Here is an 18,773-nt window from a genome sequence, read left to right as displayed (position 1 = left end):
AGGCAGAATGAAATAACATTTAGGAACTTATCCCAGTGCTTGGAGCACGCTAAGTACTTCATAAATGTTGTCTCTTGCCTTTGTCTTCCTTTATTTTCAGGAATCCTCAACTCTGGAATGTTTCAACATTCTTTTTTTTAATTTAAAAATCCTGTGCCATCTTATTTTCCACTCGTTCATTCATTCAACCTCATTTTGTTGATGAACCTCAGATGCTGCCCTGTATATACTGAAAGTGAGGGGCTGACCCTTCGACGGTGGGGGTGGGCAATACTTCAGGTTTTCAGGTTTTTCCTGTTGGTAAGAACGCATCACAAGGTCATAAGATGGTGAATTGTACTTCCCAGTTTCCCTGTCTCTGTCCTTAACTAATATGATTACGTTGAAAAGAAATAACAGGAAACTCTATGAGGGTGCTCATCTCTCCTGTTTACCCTGCCTCCACGCCCAGCTCAGTGCCTAGCAGTGTGTAAGGGCTTCATAAGTATTTGTTGATTTAAATGGAGAAGGTAATGAAATTATTCTTCAGGTCCCATCCTTTTTATATATATAAATTCCTGATGAAAGGACCTTGGGATTCTAAATGATGGCCCTATTATATATTAGGGCTAATAGAGGTTATTAAAGAAGCAAAGCTCAGGTAGACTGTATTACCTATTGATTCTGCCCTCGTGATAAAGCCGTCTTAGAAAATGTATAAAGCCAAGTTGGAGCAGCAGCTTCACCACTAGGGGCCTCCTCTGCATAGCGTATCACCCTGGGCGGGCGTTTATGGCCATTATGCCGTCCTTTAAGGTAGCAAAGGAATTAAACTTCCTCGGTCCTTGACATGGAATCCTTTATTACAAAAGGGCAACCCTGTGTGAAAAGCATTACCAAAGGCCTAAAAATAAATGAAAGCCATCTTAAATGATGGATTCGGTACCGTTTTAGATTCACTTCAGAGGTTTAAAGGAGATTTAAGGATGGGCTTTTTAATTTGCACATCCTTATATTCAAATATATGATTTTTTAAAAAACTAATAAGGCAAATATATGATTTTGTTATAGTATCCAAGTTTTTAGGTATGTCTTTGGTGAGGCTTATTTTTTATGTTTTAATGTTTTTAAAATTGCTTTATTTCCTAAATAGGTACTTGTAGCACTAACAGTAATACAAATTCTCAAGGAATGTTATCCTGGTAGTAGAAGCTTCTGGTGTCCCTCCCTCCCTTCCCCCCTCCCTCCCTCCCTCTCTCTCTCTCTCTCTCTCCTTTCTTTCTTTTAAAAGAGGACCACATTAAATTCCAACTTTAAGAAATATGTTTCATTGTATTCCAAGATGCGTCATTGAAAGGCACTTTTCTGTGAGTTTTTGAAAAGACCTCTTATTTCAAAATTCTAATTTGAATGAAGTTAGTCATTGGGACTGTTGAACAACTCAAAGGTGTGTTGGTGTTTTTGTCAGATGTAATTTGCTATTTGGTGGAAAAATTACTGACAGTATATGTAAGCACACATTATTACTGAAAATATTGCCATATTGTTTACAAATGAATAAGAGAAAATTCCAGGTTTTCTGTGAAATTTAATTATAGTGGCAAACTAAACACCATCAGTCTTTAAAGTAAAATTAACAACATTCAGAAAAGAGATCAGAGCATTGCATTGTAGGCCCAAATTCTTATCAAGGGGTTTCTTCTCTTGGCAGAATGCCTCTGAGTTCAAAAACTGATCAGGCATCCAATTCTGATTTTTACATGGTGGGATTTTAAAACAAAGCAATCTGTTTTTCACTGTTTTTCTTCCATGGTCTAGATTCGGACTCTTTAGGGAACTGAGTAAGAGGAATAACTTTTGTGTAAAGGTCAGAGATAATTTTTATTATCACTTTTCTTTGATTAAGTGAAAGATGTTTGGATTATTTTTAGGATTCTGAGCATATAAAAAAGTTAAAACAGATCCTTTCTGCATAAACTGATGCTTCTCCGGAACTGGAAGAGTATTGTTTTCACCCTCACACATCCAGCCTGTAAGGGTGTGGTGTCCCCCTGTCTCTCCTTCCGGGGCTGATGCAGGGTGTAAGCCACAGTGAGAGGTAGAGAGCTATATCCAGGATGCGGGCTTTTAGCTTGGGCAAGAGCCCCTGAGCTGACCGAGATAACAGATGCTTGAGGTGGCAGGAAATGAATGTCTTTATACCTGGGAGTCATTTTTAGGAAACTCCGTTGGGGAGGTGCCTCCTGGAGGGACAGGAATGGTAACTGTTTGCTAGAGTTTGCAGTGGAGTGTTTGGAACCTATCACTTAGTGAAATATTACCTTGCCACACAGATACTTTTTGTTGTTGTTTTTAGACAATGCAAAAATGTAACATTTGGTTATCTGGGGGTCAAGTATGATACTTTGTTTCATTATCACACATGGACATTTGAGTTGATGTAGGAAGAGGGAAGCAGGAGGCGGGGAGGAGGTGGATGGGAATTGTCTATTTCTACCCAACACCAGGGCCTGCCTTATTTTCATGTTCCCACGTGGCACATGGCTGTGCAGCTTAATAATACGTGTTGTTCGCTGGCAACTTGGGGTTTACTCATCTACTTTGTTAATGCAATTACTGAAATGATGGTCTTTGACTTGGGTCCTGGGTACTCTCAAAAGTAACTTTCTACTTCTGTCTCCCATTTGTTAGAAATTTGCCAAGTTTAATGCATCAGTTAATGCATGTAAACGGAGCTGCTGCCAGCCCACAGGGTGCCCCTTTGTGGTGGACCACGCCATGCCAGGGTACATGGCACGGTAAACTGAGAGTGGACTGGACTTCAGCCCCACTCATCTCCTGCTGGGTGCTCTTGTGTGGCATCAGCTACGCAACTGTGTGTGATGCTCTTGTCTGGGAAAGTGGTTAGAACAGTGCCTGGCACATAGTAAATATCACTGTTGGTGGTTATTGTTATTATTTTTGTAGTACTGATGGTATTGCTTTCAGGTAGATCATTTTCACCGCAATAATCTGGAACAGATGATCCAGGTGAATTTAGTGCTTGTAATAACATTTGCGAAGGTGATTAATTTCAGGTTTCTTGTCGCACTTCCATTATAGTTCTCCTCAGGTGATAAAAATGGCTAACACTCAAGGGCCACTTACCCACATAGCAGCTGCTGTGCTAAGTGTGGGCCATGAGTCATTCACTGAATCAGCACAACTACTTCAGGAAGCATGTGCTATTAGTATTTGCCGTTGACGGATGAGAAGACTAAGGTTTAGAGGGTGTCTTACTTGCCCCGGGTCAGTTTGTGGGTTCTGTGCCTGGGCCTTGAGTTCACATCTGCCACGCCTGGCTCTACGACTTGAGCTCCTAACCTCTGTGCCGTCTTCGAGGATGCGGAGAAACGGGAGCCCTCTTGCCCTGTTGGCGGGAATGCAAGCTGGTGCAGCCACTCTGGGAAACAGTATGGAGGTTCCTCAACAAGTTAAAAATAGAGCTGTCCTACGATCCAGCAATCACGCTACCAGATATTTACCCAAATACAAAATACTAATTCAAAGGGCTATATGCACCTCAATATTTATAGCACCATTATCCACAACAGCCAAATAATGGAAACAGCCCAAGTGTCCATCGATTGATGAATGGATAAAGAAGATGTGTGTGTGTGCGTGCATGCATGATAATGGAATATCACCCAACTATAAAAAAGAATGAAATCATGCCATTCACATTTGCCATGACATGGATGGAGCTAGAGAGTATTATGCTAAGTGAAATAAGTCAGAGAAAGACAAATGCCATACCATGGAATTTAAGAAACAAAACAAATGAGCAAAGGGAAAAAAAGATAGGTAAACCAGGAAACAGACTCTTAACTCTAGAGAACACACTGCTGGTTACCAGAGGGGAGGTGTGTGGGGGGATGGATGAGAAAGGTGATGGGGAATAAGGAGGGTACTTGCTGAGATGAGCACAGGGTGATGTATGGAAGTGTTGAATCACCATATTGTACACCTGAAACTAATATTACACCGTATGTTAACTGGAATTTAAAACTTAAAAAAGCCCTCTGTGCCATCTTTTCTGGCATGAGTACTCACTGCCTTGGCAGTCCAGAAAACATGTTAGTATTCCAAGGATTAGCAAAACGTGAAAACTTTGATTTTCCTTAGATTATTGTATTTATATCCATTTCTGGACATGACGGAGCAAGATGACAAATGAATTTTTATCAGGAAGTCTGCTTCAGCATTTTTTTATTTATAGATTTTTGTGTGTAGCTTTTTCTAGTAGCTCAAAATACAATACAATGTGGTACAACTTATTTCTGTACAACATTTAACTTCCTATCAAGGCACTTTGCAGGCGTGTTATAAGCAGAATATATGAATAAAATCAAGTGTGTGGGTTGCAGAATATTAAGGTGTGAAGGCTGGAATCCACCATTCATGCATTCATTCAACACATATTCATTATTCGCCCCTTAGGCAGTCTGCTGGACACTACAAAAATGGCAGGTTGGGAAGACAGCTTGGAAGGCAGTGGAGAGGAAAGCGTTTGAGCCTTGGGAGCTAGGCAGTCCTGGGGTTTGAATCCCAGCTCCACCACTGACTGACTGTGGCTCCCACTCCCATCATTGAACATCTCTAAGGGCTTAGTTTCTTTGTGTGCATCATGGGGGTAATCATACCTTATAGGCTGTTGCAAGAGGGGAAGGAGCCAAGCCAGCAGAGGTAGTAGGTGCTGCGGATAGCGGTGCTCTTCCCCTTCTTTTCTTTTTTAAAGATTTATTTATTTATTTGAGAGAGAGAGACAGAGAAAGGGCGCATTAGTGAGCCTGCAAGCAGGGGGAGGGGCAGAGGGGAAGCAGACTCCTCACTGAGCAGGGAGCCTGGTTGCAGGGCTTGATCCCAGGACCCTGAGATCATGACCTGAGCTGAGATCAAGAGTCGGACGCCTAACTGACTAAGCCACCCAGGCACCCCTTTCCCTTTCTTCTTATCTGTCTCTCTTCATTCTTTCCCTTTCCGCTCCTCCTACCCCCCCCCTTAGGGGGGCATGGTAGAGATAAAAATATCTAAAAAGAAGAAGAAGAAAAAATATCTAAATTTAAGGTAGACTGTGATGAATTCATTTAAAATGTTCCTTTCTGCTTCTCCCTCTTGGGGCCTGGGACAGACCTGGTGTTGGGTGATTCGTGAGCTGTTGCCGGCGTACGGTTCCTATCACACTGGGTTGCTACCCAGGCTGGCCAGAAGAGGATGAATCCCAGAAGGCAAAGGCAGCTTGGAGCCCAGGATAGGTGCCTATGATGTAGAATAAGGTTGGGGTCCAAGGGATGAGCATGAGGCTCTTTTGGGGAGTAGCTGAGAACTCAGGTCTCATGAAAATTAGAACAAGCCAGAAGTGAAATTGGAGGTGGGCTGAGTAGAAAGGGTTTGGGATCTAGGTGGAGAGCAAGGCATGAACATGAGCAGCTCGTTCTTGAGAGGCACAAGGTTGAGTCATGTGGCTCAGATGTGTGGCTCTTGGCTGGGTGGGCTCTGCTGAAGAGCTAGGAGGAGGTCTGCAGCCCTCTGTGTCCCCAGGTTGGTGCATTGCCTATTATATGCTTCTAGCTCCCTGGTCTCCTACTGCAGGGTTTTTCCAAAAGCAGTGCTTCCTCTTTTAGCAAGGCTAAATCAAAATTATTAGTTGTCGCCAGTTCCTCCCTAGATCTTCAAGAGGTAGCTGGACTCACAGAAAAATAAGCCTTTTTTTTTTTTTTTTTTTTGGTTCCAGTTGGAGATGTCGTTACATACACCCGGATCTGTTTCACAGGAAGGCAGGGAGCCAGGTGCACAGGGCCCACAGTATAGAATCCTGCTTGCATTTCTGTAGAGTGGCTGTGTTGTAAGATCAGGGAATGTTTTTAGAGAGATGTTCCTAGTGGTTTTATGATAATGAGCCACCTTGTTTGGTGTCCCAGGTAGATGCTCCGTGCAGTAGGGAGGGAATGTAGGTTTTACAAAATCATTACAGTTCGGGACTGTGTACCTCAGCCAGGGCAGGAGGCCTCGACTCATTATTTATTATGCGTTGGCACAGAGGCATAAACCAGCCCTTCTGTGAATAAGCAAACAGAACCTGCCCAGGTGCAAGAGGAGCTTGATTCAGGGTTTTTAAAAAATGCAAAACATTTAAAAACAGTATCGAATTGGGGAACAGTCTGTTTAAAGCAAGTTACTGTAATTTTCAAAAGCCCATTTTATTTTTTATTTTATTTTTTTAAGCCCATTTTTGAGAATTAGTAAAGTGTATTGAAATGAACAAGTAGACTTAAAAACAACAACAGCAGCAACAACAACGGAAGGATAGCTTAGTGGGAAGAAGAATAGTCCTTGAAATGAAATCCAAGTTAGTTCATATGGTTCTTGGGAAGATTAGGGGAATGAGGGTGTGTGCTGAGCACTCCAAGTGAGAAAGTACAGGAACCAGTGGACTGAATGAGGAAGCAGCACCTTGGCGAATGGGGTTGGCAGTTGGAGTCCATTCACCCAGCTTCGCTGCTCCACTCTTTCTTCACTCTCTGATCTTGGGCAAGTTCCTTAATTCCTTAGACCCCAGTTTTCTCATCTATAGAACGAGGGTAATAGTTCTTATCGTATTGGACGGTCTGCTGATTGATTTAGATAATGTATGTAAACTGATTAGCACATGGTAAATAATGCATATCAGTTGGTATTACTACAAAGGCACATAGGGAGGAAGCATGGAAGAGAAAACAAGGATCAAGGAGTATTTGGAAGACTAGGAAGAACATTCTCTATCTGTCCTGGACCTTGAGTTTTCTAATTCTACTCTTGGATAGTTTTAATGTCTTAAGTTCTAGATGATTTTAATCGTATATGTCTTGAACACCCACCATGTATATGTCACTATTATAAGATGCTTGGGTATGGACACTAATCCCAGAAAACCACCTTTGGTATGCTTATGTAACTTCCAATTTTATTTTTTGTTTATTTTTAATTTTTAAAGATTTTATTTATTTATTTGAGAAATAGAGTGAGCAAGAGGGAGAGCACATGAGCAGGGGGAGAGGGAGAAGCAGGTTACCCTGCTGAGCAAGGAGCCTGATGCGGGGCTCGATCCCAGGACTCTGGGATCATGACCTGAGCCGAAGGCAGATGGTTAACCAACTGAGCCACCCAGGTGCCCCAATAACTTCCAGTTTTATACTGAGAAGAGCAAGGTGGTAGCTGGGACTTACTGTTAAATAATGAATTCCTACTGTCCCTTGGCTACTTTAATTAGCTGTCCAAAGGAGAGTAGCTGTCCTTTTCTTACTTACCATCTATTCTATACATAAATGGATAGGGAATAAATACTACTTCTTGGGCCACTATAGATGTAAGTAACTCAAAATATCCAGGATACTTTTGGATATCTTATTTGCATAGAAATAAGATTTACTTAAATACCTCTGTGGCTACATAATGAGGAACCAGGGGAGGAGACTTGTGTTCTGGGGGGGATTTCTTTGGATGTACCTATGACCTGTCAGCTCTGGCTTCCACCTAAAGCATGTTCTTTGGGGGGAAGTTCCTTTTGTTTTTTCTCTAAACTCATGGCCCATAGATTTCCTGGGCCTGAATAACAGGAGTGAGGTCAGTTTGAAGAGTGTGTGTACGTGTGTGTATCTCTCCTCCAGATGGACGTGTCGACAAGTTGCTACAGAAGGAGACTAGATGGATGGAGGAAGGATTCCAGAGCTGACTCTGTGGCCACGAACACATTCTTAATCCCTAAAGTAGGAATTTAATCATTGAGACTCAGGGACCATTTGAATGAAAAGCAATGAAATTTATGGACTGTGAATGGATTCATCAATCCAAATGGAGGTTGAAGCCAAAATCTGAGCATAAAGCTAGTAACTCCGTTGGATTAAGTAAGCTGATTCAACATCTTGGGTCTTAAGTTGTCTCAAAAATGGTTTTTCTTTGAAGAGAGTATATTGTTCACTTCAGTAATTAAAAATCTTGAGGATGTTTTCCATGAGTATCCTTTGGGAATATAGGAAAATTTATCCAGCTTCACTGGAATTATTTTTTGTCTTCGTCTGAGAATGAGTCTGGACTAAAACCTGGGTCACTATTAGTGTGGATAACAGAGACCATGAGAATACTTCTTTAGACCCTTTATGCAGGGCAGGTGTCTTCAGGTTCATGTTCTGGGGGAAATGAGGTAGGAGTAGTTGTAGGAACTATAAGCTTTTTGGATTCTCTCCCACTCAAGACAGTGATCCCAGGAACCGACTGTAGAAATGATTTGCTCACTGACTACCTGGACTATGCTTTCTTTTCCATCCTTTCAAGATGGTGAATTTTATTGATGGCTAAAGGGTGACCAGTGAGTATATTTTCCACCAGCGTGGGGCAGGTGGGAGGTGGGTGATGGTCCTTTATAGAACCTTCTGGTTGCTGGAAGGCATGAGGAGGTGCTTGACTTGTGTGATGGTCCAGCTTAGGGTGAAGATGCATGGGAGACACCTGCTTCTCTAGATGCCTTTCCCTGGTCTCCATAAGTGACTGTTTGATTATGCTTGGGGCAAATGTCATGCCAGTGTGAAATGGACAGGTATTACTGCTGCTCCTAATCACTTAGGAATGAGGGTCAGAGAATGAATGGAGAAGCTTCGAATAAAGATGGCTATGTTTATTTATTTTATCTAGATGAACTGGAAATCTTTCAAATGGTAATATTCCATATTTGAAAGGGACACATGGGCTCTGGAGGATTTGTAGACTTCATTTAATCTTGTCATTGACTTGCTGGAGTTAGAAGTCAAGGGTGAATCATTGGTTGACAAAAATACATCAAGAACAGTGTCATCTCTGAGATCATTTGGTCTAACATCAGTATTTTGCAGAAATAATAGCACATTAGAGATCATTTAGACTATCTCTGTGTTTTGCAGATGAACAGAAAGATGCCCAGAGAGGCAAAGTGACTTATTTATGATGACCCAGCTACTTAGTAGAATTCCATTGTTAGGAATGGAACTCAGGTACATTGTTTCCATCATGCATCATCATTAGGCACCATGGCTAGCTGGCTGGTAATTTTAGGTGCCCCTACAACGATGCCACTTAAATACCTGCACATTCTCAGGTTGTTTAGAATCTGGGTATGGCACTCCTATGTGTGCTTGGCACTGTGTTCAGGGCTAGAGATGCATCGATGAAAAGACAGGGGTTTCTGGCCTCAAGGAGCTCACAGTAGAGTTAAATACAAAGAAGGGAATGTATCATCAAGCTACGGCTTAATGACACGCAGAACATCTTCCCTGGGGATAGTAAGCTCTCAGTGCCCACTTCAAGGCCAAGGGGATTGGTTTTTATTTCCTGTTGACTTGACAACATCAGAAATGGAAATCACAGCAATAAGCTTTGTGAATCCAATTGAGTTTAAATGCTCTCAGCTTCATCTGTACATATCCAGCTAGTGGATTAAAATTTGAAATCTTTTGTTCTCTGCACTTCAAATCCATGCTCTTTCTGGAAAGACTTGGTAAGAATAGTTCTGGAGGGGTTTGTTTGGGGACACAAAAAATGGGATTGTTTGTGCCAAAGAGAGGTAAGATGTGGATATGGGTATCATTGCCACTAAGTCGGTGGTTGAAAAATTGGTTTTTCAATTAAAATGGAGCCCATTTTATCCTGGGAAAGCAGAAATGGCAGAAGGTTAGGAAGAAATCCACTCTGTGCTAAACACTATTTGAAGCACTTTATTTGTGGAATTTTTTTAAACCCATGCAATGTTATTTGAGGAACTGAGATTTATATCGATGGACTACCTCGGCTGGGTCAGATGACTCTGACAGGCAGAACCAGCGTTTGAACGTAGATCTGTTTGCCACGAAAGCTCCTCCTTGCAGGACTGTCACCGGACCTCCATGGGTACCAGGCATTACATGGTGGTGGGTACTGTCGTTGCTTCTCTGTCCTCCTTGGATGAGTCTGTAGACTCCTGGAGCATAGGGATGGCACTTGACACAGGTTTTCAGTATATTCCAAGGAGTGTGTAGCACAGTGTGTAGGCACAGTGAGCTCTCTGTGACTGTGCATGGAACGAACAAATGCAGCCATTCAAAAGTCAACAGGCTTAGTAAGCAAGTGGGTTCATGAATGGGCAAGTTGCCTTCTACGATCTTTGTATTTGCATGCAAAGCTGGCCTTAGAGAAACCGAACAGATAACCCACCCTTAGAAATCTCTTACTATGATTTGCAGTTCATAAGTATGCCTGTTTTTAACTATATTCCTATGTACTGTTTTCTTTGTGTTTTCTTAAAAGCTACCTATGAAACAAATTATGTATTCATAATCTTGTGGCAGGCTGGGTGGATTTAATAGAGTCAGGAAAGCTTCCAACACATTAAGTGTTCTTGAACATAATAAAAAGGAGGACTAATTATCTAACTGAAAAGATTATAACAGAGATGTTGGACATCTTGACTCAGTGGGATTTTTGACGGCAGCAAGAGTGGTTAGGAAAAGACAGCTTTGAGAAACAGCAAAGATGAGTTTTTTTGAACCCAATTATTTTATTAAATCTATGGTGTGGGTGTACCTATAAGCAAGAGGACAGGACTAAATAATGCATGGAGTGTCTGGGGTTGGAGTGGTAATTTGAAAGTACGTGGTTGGTGTTCACAGTTGGAGCCTGTGAGATTTTACATTTAATGATTATACCTTTCCTGGAGCCATCTGTCTCTCTCTCTAATAAGCAATATTCCTTATCAGGCCTGATTTGTGTACATTGATTACACCATTATACTTGTTAAATATTAAAGCATTTTTCCCCTTGTGTGAAGTCTAATTAGGCAAAATGGTTAGTGCAAGCCTGGCATTATCATTCAGAATCACAACCTGGTCATTACCGACAACATACCTCAGATTCCTGATCATTTGTCTTTTTTTCCACCCGCCGTTCTATCAGAGTCCAGTTACCAAATAGAGTGCCTGGAAGTTTGATGAGGGGTTCAACACTGTTGAGCTGTTAAGAAGGGTCATACTACAAAGATTATGAAACCTTTTTAAAAATGAGTGGAGAGCGGGGCACCTGGGTGACTCAGTCGGTTAAGCAGCTGCTTTCGGCTCAGGTCCCGATCCCACAGTCCTGGGATCGAGCCCCGTATTGGGCTCCCTGCTCAGCAGAGAGCCTGCTTCTCCCTTTCCCTCTGCCTGCCGCTCTGCCTACTTGTGCTCTCTCTCTGTCAAATAAATAAATTAAAAAAAATCTTAAAAAAAAATGAGTGGAGAAATTTATTATCTATAGTTTGCATTTTGCGTGAATCAGGCTTCTGAACAGATATATCTGATAAAATTAATTTTACTAAATTACAGAATCTTAAAATAGCTCTAAAGGATGACAATACAAGTTACAATGATGTTTGGAAGAAGAGAAAGCCAGTCAGTAAGTAGTTGCATCTTATCCATACTACTGATAACAAGAAGAATTTTCGGTATCAAGCCACTATCACCCAAAGGGCCATGAGGCAATCCGTTATGATCTTTTTCAACTTATTTCTTCTGTACAGTCTAGTTAAAAAATTTATTTGCATCATTGATTTAATAGCAAGCATTTAATTAGTACAGGGCCCAAAATAAGATTATTAATCACTCTGATATCTTTGATAAGTTATCTTGCATCATTTTGAGGCAACCACTGTAATGGATGTTGTCTTTTTTTTTTTTTTGAGGTATTCATAGTACTTTCTCATTTATTGTTTAAATTTCTAGAAAAATCTGCAGTCTACAGTGAGCATGCACAAACACACAGGCACACATGTACTCACATGTGTGATCTGGGGCTGATGGGCATGAACTGGTTAGGAATAGGCCCAGTTTATTGCTTGTTATTCTCAGGGAGAAAAGATTTCAAGCCATAAGTTTCATGTGATGTATGTTACCAGGCTAATAGGTTTTTCCCTCTCAGTAGTCCCAGCTGCTCGTGTTGGGGTTTTTGAAAGTGCCTTTATCCCTTTACAGCTGCAAGTAGCAGCGGCATTGCGTTCTATTTATGCATTGTGGAAAGCAGTCTGAATATCTCCTTAAAGTGAGAATTTATTTTGAGTTGTTTTTGTATATAGTCAAATCAAAATGACATTTGGCTCTGGATTGAAATACGGATACAAAGATCGAAGAGTGGAAGGACCTTACAGATTTTCTGCTTCCCAAATGGGGAAGCTGCCGCTCGGAGAGGTGAAGTGGTTCAGCCAAGTTCACATGGGTATTAGCAGCAGGAACTGGGGCTCTGTTGTTCCATACCACTTTCTCTTCAGGGCAGTTGGAGACCCTTGGCAGAGGGTGACATCCGGACCATTTCCCATTTCCCAGGCCCTTCACAGGTATAGGGTGCCCTTGGCCTGGGCGGGTTAGAAACGATTTGAAGGAAAGATTGCTGCTTTACAACCAGCTGAAGGCAGAGAGGCTATAATCTGAGTCTCTCTGGGCTTACAGAAGAATTTACATTTTATGTATGCTAATTGGCATATTGCTCGAAACGGAGAACCCCGAGCCAGTGCCTGCCTTTGAGAATCCCAGCGGTCAGAGCCTCACTTGTTTTGTCTATAACATTTATATTATACTCACTACGTGACAGTTGCTGTCTCGGAGTTTTAGGAATATTCACTCATTTAATACTCACAACAATGCCATGAGGTGGGAACTACCGTTACTCCCACTTTACAGATGGGGAGACTGAGGCCCAAGAAGTTCAGTGTATTGCTCAAAGTTACACAGCTACTAAGGGTCAGAGCTGGGGTTTGAATCTTGGCGTCTGATGCTCTTTAGCTCTGTCCTATGCTGCCTCTCACTAGGATGAAGATTTTTGTGAGGATCAAGTGAGATAAGCATACAAGAAATATCAGCTGTCATTGTGAGTAATAATAAAGCTAACGTTGCCTTAATAACAGCAACAATAAAATCTACATGATCAGCACCTTCTTTTCCCACAGACAAGCTCCAGAAAAGCCAGATCATAATCAGAAAGTTGTTTTGGCTATTACAAAGGTAATGCAGAGAGAATTCAAAAGACTTTATCAAATGTCGCTCCTGCTCAGTGTTGGTATCACCAACATAGAGTCGGCCAGTGGGGTCAGCTCAGTTGTCCCCTACCTGTCATCCAGACAGTGAAGAAGATTAGGTATGCTAAGGGTATTGTCCATGCCGCAGAACTAACCACCACTACTACAGAAGTTGCTAAGAACAACACTCTGATGTTTTGAGGAAATCTTTCAACCACTTGTAGAAGTCATTTTTTGACCAGCTTCCTCCATTTTGTGTTGAGTTTACAGCCTGATTCTCAGAGTGCAGTCTTATCTCCAAATTACTTTGCTATGGAGTTTAGATATTATTTTGTTTTTGTTCTTTTACATCATAGGCTATGAATAAATACATGTATATGTAATGTGTTCACATTTTAACTTATAATAACAAAGTGAATAACTACCCAGATAAACATCTAGAATGTTCTCTTTGAAACCCCTTGCATGCACTTCCTGGTGGTATTTCCTTCCTTCATCCTGGCCCCCACACCCACCCCAGGGGTAACTGCTCTTCCAAATACTGTATTAATTGTTTCCTTGCTTTTCTTTCAGTTTTACCACAAATGTGCATCCCCACGTAATGCATTGTTTTTGTCATAGGCAGTTGAGTTGGAAAGTTTGACTAATATCTCAAGATGTACTAGATAGAAGTTACTAAAATAAGTTGTGAGAAAGAGCAAAATAGGCATTTTCAAAGGAAATATCTGAACATCAGGTTCACAGCTCTTGAAAATCTTCAGTCTGACCATATAAAAAGCATCGATACAAGATTTGTAAGGGGATTTATTTAGAGAAGCTGCTGCTATGAGTCTGCATCATCCCACGTTCCTGGAAGAAGCATGAGGTGGGGGAGCTGTCCCTCAGTCCCAGCCTGGAGAGAGGTTGCCCGTGGAGCTAGGAGCGCAGCGGACTGGCTCTGACTCTGGTGAGATGTTTTGGTGGTGTGGCTGAGTGGGGAGCAGCTGCAATAGGGCTACCCCCACTGCCAAGTTTGTTGGAGCGATTGTGCATGCTTCCCACAGACCAGATGTGGCCCATGCAGGGATGGAGAGCCAGCCTGGAACCCTTCGACCTCTGCCCAAGTGGCACAGTCAGCAGAGAGATTATAAAGTGAATTTCAGGGGCCTAGGTGGGGGTGGCAAATGAAGGACTTGAATGCATCACTCATATCACAAGGATCTTGAGAGGAGCCCCACAAAACTACCCATAAGAGACAGGGAGTCAGGTTTAAGTAGCTACTGGTTCAGAGAATGTGAAGCCCTCTGTACTAGTGAGCAGTACATTTGCCGGCATATAAATGAAAGAACAATGGTAACACAAAATAGAAGTTTATTTCTCTCTTACATAGAATAAGTCAGGAAATAGGCAATTCATGGATGGGATGGTGGCTCCACACAGTTATCAGGAACAAGCCTCCTAGTTCATTGCTTCCATGGCCCTGAATGTGGTCCTCAGGCTCATGGTCAGGGGGAGCTGCTAAAGCTCCAGCCATCACATCATGTTCCAGGCAGCTGGAAGAGAGGAAGGGCAGAGGAAAGTTCAGCCCCATCTCTTTTAAGGATTCTTTCAGAGTATACCCCCATCATTTTTGCTTATACCTCATTAACCAGAGCTCAGCCACAGGGTCACACCTAGCTCTGAGGGAAACCAGGAAATCCAAGCTTGTTGGGGCAGCAATGGGCCCAGCCTAAAGTTGGGATTCTTTTTGTAAAGACAAAGGGATAATGGACATCGGGAGGCAGCAGCAGCCTCTGTCACTTTATTTTAATGGCAGCAGCAGTGAAGTAGCTGCTGCTAGCAGGCAGGGCAGGAAGTGGGTGGAAGAGATGGAGGCCGGCAGACGGCCTATACAGATCTTAGCTGGGGGTATGGGGTGGAGCAGGAAGTCTTTTTTTCTTTTTTGCCTTACTTAAAGGGTCCATTAATATAGTGAACTTTACATTTCATTTTCTGAATCACAGTTGCGTTTTGTGATTTAAAGTAAATTTAGGACTTTGTCACCTGTAAGTGGCAGAGAATTATGGGGCCTGCTAGAATTTCCCTTGAGTAGCAAAGGTTTCCCTGAATATTCCTTGAATATTATATGAATTTCAACGTGATAAGGTTTTTATTATACATAACCACTATGCCATTTCTACACCTAAAAAAAATAATAATCAGCCTTTAAAATCACCTAATACCCAGGCCATATTCAAATTTTTCTTATTTTGTAACTATGTATGGTGATGGATATTAACTGGATTTATTGTGGTGATCATTTTGCAATATATACAAATATAGAATCAGTTACATTGTACACCTGAAACTAATATAATGTTATATGTCGGTTATACCAAAAAAAAAATGCATACTCTAACCTAGTAAGTCTGCTCATAAGGGTTTATTCTTAGGGGAGCATCAGACTAGTATCTAAAGATACAGGTAAAGTAGGAGAGATGTGTGGGGGGATGGGTGAAATAGGTGATGGGGATTAAGGAGAGCACTTGTGATGAGCATCAGGTGTTGTGTGGAAGTGTTGAATCACTATATTGCGCACCTGAAGCTAATATTACACTGCATGTTCACTAACTGGAATTTAAATAAAAACTAAAAAAAAAGGATATAGGTATATCATGTTCATTGAAGCCTTATCTATAGAAAAAAATTCTAAAAATCAATGGGAAATGGTTAAAACATTATAGTACCTCCAGATAAAGGAATTATGATAAGCCATTAAAAATGATGATATAGATGATTAGTGATGTGAAAATATGATTAAAATATATTGATGAGTGAAAAAAAAGAATTCCTTATCTCAAAAAGTATCTTTTTGTTTGTTTGAATCTCAATTGCAAAAGCTGAGCATGCGTGTTAGGTGTATTTCAGGTGCGTGGAAAAGCATGCATAGATTAGCATGTGGTGTTTCTCTGTCAGCAGAAGGACCTAAACCTCTCAGCACACACAGTCCCTTGTGCATTGCCTCTGTTACCCTTAGATGAAAAGTCTTTTTTAGAAATTGTGGAGGAGGTTAGTGCTAATCCATATCGATACAAAACATCATGTGTCACACAGCCGTGACTCCTAAATCGGAAAGCTTGAGACAGTGGAGTCTGACTTGATGGTTATCCTGGCAAGGGAATTGATTTATTCTTAATAATGGAAAGTACAGGTCTTTGAAGTGAGAAATAATAGAATCTATTTTACGCTTGAATAGAATTTCACATTGACCATTGCTAGAGCGCGGGCTTTGGATGTGATCTTGTAATGGTAACATGCCATAAGCAGCATGTTCCAAGTTGACAAGAATGCTTTATAAAATTGTGTATTTAGACTATATGGATAGGATTGTTTTAATTCAAATCGAATTTACTGGACACCTTCCACAGAAAGCACTGCCATGTAAAACAAAAGAAACAGAAAACAATGGGTTTGATAGGCTCGTCCTGCCTGTTCTCCCCAGTTCTGTCCAGATGTTCTGCTTTTTGTCAAATTCTGTGATTAATCCTCAGAAATCCTCTTTCACTGCTATCCCATTCCCCAATATGTCACTACGAAGGGGTGGTTAAGAAGTATAATCATTTGAAAGTACAGGTACTTCACTTTTTAGTTATTTCTATTATATCCTCTTAATACTTCCAAAATGAATTTGAGATGTCTACATGATCTGCTTTTAGGAAGAGCAAGTTAAGAACCCACAACAAATCCAGTATGGTCAAAGTTACGTCACCAAACTGTCCTCGTAGGCTGCAGTAATGCAGGAGTATACAGGTCGCAGTCCATATAGTGAGGTGGTGCACTTCACATGACATAATTCATAAAGATCCACATATGTAACTTTTTTGCAACTTGATCTATTGCCAAAAGTAAGGTGTCCATGAATACTTCTTGCTTTTGGTATCTATTGTAAACTCTTGAACCTTGACATTATTTTTGTTGTTTCTTCTTTTAACACATGCTCATTGGGCCTTCGCTATGTGCCCTGTGTTGTCCTGACGCTGGGGGAAAGCCACATAAAGACACAGCTGCTTTTTATTCTAATTTCAGGGTCGGGGAAATTTAATATCTAAGTGAAAGGTCAACTCCTGGCGAGGCAGGATTTGTTTTCATGTTCTGGTTTTCAAGAGATGGTATTTGAGCACAGCAGCTAATTCGGTTGCATGTTTTTATGGCAGCTGATAAATAGGGTTAACCACAGTAGACAATTATCTTAAAATGGTGTATCCTGTAGAAACACCCATAAAAACTCTCTACTTTTTTATTTCAGGACATTAAAAATAGTGTTTTTGAGTGCAGGTTTTTCTTGTTAGCTCATGTCCGTCAAAGACCGTAGGAAGAATACAGTGAGCCGTGATACTAGTTTACTTGAAAACATGCCATCTTTAGCACACTGATTTCTAGAAAAGGGAGATCTGAGTCAAGCTAGGTTGATCCAGATTGCAATGTTCGCTTACTTTACCTGATTCTCTTAACTTGGAAGATTTAGAATGGATTGTAAGAAAGGGTTTGGCAAATGACACTTTTTAAAAGAAACAGTCTTATTTTATTTTCTGTGTGCTCTCAGTGCCTTACGGAGATCACAACTCTAATGCCGTACGGAATGGAAATGCCACAGGTAGAGCTGCAGCGTGTTCTGACAACTTGGTTATTATTTGAGTCAACATTTTAATTTATTTTCTAAACTATTCACCATGGCAACAATTTAAAAGAGATTCTTAATATAAAATTATAGAGGATGCTGACAAGTAAATATCTGTTGTGTGTTGATTAAGAATTAAAGCCTAAGCAAGAAGTTTTTTTTTTTTAATTGTGGTAAAATATACATCACAAAAAATTTATCATCTTAACCACTTTTAAGCTTATTTTTGTTGCAAGTTATTTTGAGGCACTGTGTTCTAGCTAGCCTGATGGAATTTCTTATGGAAAGGTGGCAGCACATATTCCCTGGTCTTTAAAAAGGTTGTAAAATGGTGTGTCACAAACCCCCTTCTTGAGAGAGCTGACGGTTCCCTTGCTTTAAGGGAGGCCTTCCCCTTCACCACCCTCCCTAGTCCCAGGGTACACCCTTGGCGTGGTTAGTTTCCTGATGTTTCCATGTGTTTTCCTGCTCCTCCTCCTAGAGCTATCTGTTCACAGTCCCCCCAAGCTCCAGAATGTGTCCTGGTGGCATAAAGAATGCAGGAGGCCAGGTTCGGGTCTGAGTGTGGTGCATGAGGGCTGGTTTCAGCTGGCTGGGGAACTGAGGTTCCCGGTTAGCAAGGAAGTTCTGGCCAGGGGCAGTTGGGGTGTAGGTTGGGGGATGATTAGAACGATGGAACACAAGAATTCCTTCAGTGTTATTGACAAATACCAGCAATTTAAAGGACACGCTGCTCTAGGAATAGTCGGAGGGATGATCAGAGACTGTTTGAAGGCTCCGCGGCCATGTGGGCTGCACTCTTACTGGGGGGTCCATGCTGCTGTGGTCACTGTCTGGGCCTGGGGGGGACAGCTGCCAGGTGGATGCACATCCAGGGCTCTGCACACAAAGACAGATGGTAGTCAGCTCAGATCGATGACCTAGTTATTCCCTCCTGTGGGTCCACCTCATGCATTTTACTTTTTGCTCATTCCCCCATCCTCCACCTTTTTGATTGGGTAAAGTCCATTCAGAATAGCAGCCCACTTCAACATTGTAATTCCAGCCTCAGCGTGGACATAATAAAAGTTTAACAATGCAGAACATTTTCAGTCA

At 41.4% G+C, this 18,773-nt stretch overlaps 1 protein-coding gene and 1 long non-coding RNA gene across 4 annotated transcripts in view; one reads left to right on the top strand and one right to left on the bottom strand.

Moving 5' to 3' along the window:
* Positions 1-18,773, top strand: part of CSGALNACT1 (chondroitin sulfate N-acetylgalactosaminyltransferase 1) — a 329,368-nt gene that overhangs the window by 1,739 nt on the left and 308,856 nt on the right. The window lies entirely within an intron of this gene.
* Positions 14,376-14,809, bottom strand: LOC144381289 (uncharacterized). Its single transcript, XR_013446198.1, has 2 exons — positions 14,662-14,809; positions 14,376-14,574 (listed from the first exon to the last, which is right to left on the bottom strand). It is a non-coding gene; the product is annotated as an uncharacterized LOC144381289 (long non-coding RNA).

This window comes from Halichoerus grypus, chromosome 3 (assembly GCF_964656455.1).
Source record: "Halichoerus grypus chromosome 3, mHalGry1.hap1.1, whole genome shotgun sequence".
Classification (NCBI taxonomy): Eukaryota; Metazoa; Chordata; class Mammalia; order Carnivora; family Phocidae; genus Halichoerus; species Halichoerus grypus.
Note: the sequence above shows the minus strand (reverse complement) of the source record. Positions and strands in the feature narration are given on the sequence as shown.